General features: G+C 46.3%; 1 long non-coding RNA gene across 1 annotated transcript; it reads left to right on the top strand.

The window, feature by feature from the left end:
- Window positions 1-587: 587 nt before the first annotated feature.
- LOC106818240 lies at window positions 588-2,501 on the top strand. Its single transcript, XR_001395169.1, has 3 exons — window positions 588-679; window positions 903-983; window positions 2,411-2,501. It is a non-coding gene; the product is annotated as an uncharacterized LOC106818240 (long non-coding RNA).
- Window positions 2,502-2,516: the final 15 nt, after the last annotated feature.

The following is a 2,516-nucleotide window of genomic DNA, read 5'->3' as shown; positions in this document are numbered from 1 at the left end:
GTTCACGGGAGCCACTTGGTGGGCGTGGTGGGAGCACTTTGGTGGCGTTCACGGAGCGCTTTGTGGCGGTGGACAGACTTTGTGGCGACGTTCACGGTAGAGCTTTGTGGCGTTCACGGAGCAGTTGATGGGCGGGGGGCGTTCACCGGAGCCACTTTTTGGAGCTGGCGCTGACCAGCTTTTTGGTGGCCGTCCGTTGCGGACGCTTTGTTGCGTGTCGTGGGAGTAGATTTGGTGGCGTGCGTGGAGAGCTTTGGGGCGTTCACGGGAGCAGAGTTGGTGGGCGTGGTGGGAGCATTTGGTGGGTCTTCACGGAGCAGACTTGTGGGTCGTGCGTGGGAGCGCTTTGGTGCTTGGTGGGCGTTCACGGGAGCAGCTTTGGTGGGCGTTCACGGGAGCAGCTTTGGTGGGCGTGCGTGGGAGCAGCTTTGGTGGGCGTGCGTGGGAGCAGCTTTGGTGGGCGTTCACGGGAGCAGCTTTGGTGGGCGTTCACGGGAGCAGCTTTGGTGGGCGTGCGTGGGAGCAGCTTTGGTGGGCGTGCGTGGGAGCAGCTTTGTTAGCACAGTCTCGTAGAGACTCGCACTAGCAGGGCGGTAATCGTGGGCGTTTCTGCGTACCTTGCAGGTGGGAGACGTTGGATTCGTTCATGCAGCATGATGTTCAGGAGCTGTGTCGCCTGGTAAGTGTGCAGGGTGCGTAAGTTGAATCTCGTGACGAGTTTTGCGGGATGGGCGTACGGAATGAAGTTGCGTCTGTATTATTAGCCGCATTTACAAACGGCTTGACGTAACGTGATGCTTGCCGCGAGATGACTTTAATAAGCCTTATTTAATTAAATATGGAGACTTTTACTGTTCGACACAGAGTGACACATAATAATGCGTTGAAAATGTCTACCGCAGTTGCTGGATAACGTTGAATGCAAAATGAAGGGCACCATGGTGGATGGCACCATACCGAGACTGTTCGAAGGCAAAATGATCGTAAGTATTCGTAATTGTCTCTAGCCACAGTTGAAAAGGAGGTCTGAATTGCTGGGTTTTTTGTTGCTAAGCTGCCAATACTGCCTTAACACGTACACCCTACGGATCCACGAGTTACCTCGTGGGAACAATCAAAACGCATCCCTGCGGATCCATGACTTGAGTCAGCTCGTGGATAGATTATTGGTTTTTGTTACTCTGATTTCCAACAGATAGCAGGCACTACCTACCTAGAAATTAAACAGGGACATTCTATATTACCACAGTCTTACATGAACTAAAGAATACAATGCTTTACCGTTGATTCGAACGTGAAATTAAGAGTTTTGAGACTCGAGGTAAATTGGGGGCTAAAGTCCGTTGAAGGACGCTATTTGTAATCATGGCAGCTCGCGCGAATGTTCGACGTTCTCTGACGGATGAAGAAGTTGCAGACATGTTCTGATTCGGACAGTGATATGTCGTATTTTATGTCTGACAGTAAGTATACATCTATATTACACTTCCTACTAATAACAAAATTTTATAACTCGATATATTTACCAAAATACGGCTACTAGCACGTAAAAATGCACGAAATGTCCGTTTTTGCCATGTTTTCATATCAATATATTATGAAGGGGAACGATTTTCATACTATTTGAACATGTAAGGGTGAGATAACACTCATGCAGAGTAAATGTGTTAGTTTGGTTAGCTTTCCTGCAAAGGAAATGTGGTAAATCAATAAGTGAATATGCGGTAAAAACGCGAAAATCCCAGCGCAGGGCGGTAGGTGCATTGTTAACACCGGCAGCGTTGAACGTGTTAATAAGACAAATTAAGTCGTTATGTTTAGGCCTTGTTAGCGGCTAGCTTCAGACTATTGTTTAATGTTGTTCTGACTGAAAAGTTGCATTAGATTAATGATCAAGAATCAAATACTAGCGTATTCCACCCTGCTCGCCGTTAACCTTTTTTCTGTCATTTTAACCGTTCGAAGAATGTAAGAAAACTAAAAAAAGGTTCAACACTGTCGTGTGCTCGTTTCGAACTTTTTCTCGGCTATTCTAACTTCGTGAAAAATGTGTAGATCTGTAATAAAATGGAAGTCACCTTCCTATGACCTTTGTTGATGGGCAGGTTGTGTATGGTCATTAGATACGGGTTCGTATTGGTTCTGGAATTTCCCGGAATTCTAAAATGATAGTTTCCAGACCTGGAAAATCCTGGATGTGCTGTGGTGCTGTAAAGCCCTGGAAAATGGGCCATTACAATATTTGGAAAATTGTCGGATTTGAGCACATGCCTATTGTTTCCACCTTTTACCAATGATAATTACCAAATTTTATGTACTCTCTAAGAGGCAATAAACCTTGCTTCTTGAGGCGAGAGTTTCTTCAGTAATGGATGTGCACTGATTGTCACTGCCGTTGTTGCACTTGCAGTCATATGTCAACTGCAAACACGTCGAGTACATGTCATCCCGGGTAGAACCCTTCTACGATATCCAGCTCAACGTAAAGGGAAAGAGAAACAGTAAGTCTCATCGTC

This window comes from Priapulus caudatus, unplaced genomic scaffold, assembly GCF_000485595.1.
Source record: "Priapulus caudatus unplaced genomic scaffold, Priapulus_caudatus-5.0.1 Scaffold2107, whole genome shotgun sequence".
In the NCBI taxonomy this organism is placed as follows: domain Eukaryota; kingdom Metazoa; phylum Priapulida; class Priapulimorpha; order Priapulimorphida; family Priapulidae; genus Priapulus; species Priapulus caudatus.
The sequence above is the reverse complement of the archived record's forward strand: the minus strand, read 5'-3'. Positions and strand labels throughout refer to the sequence as shown.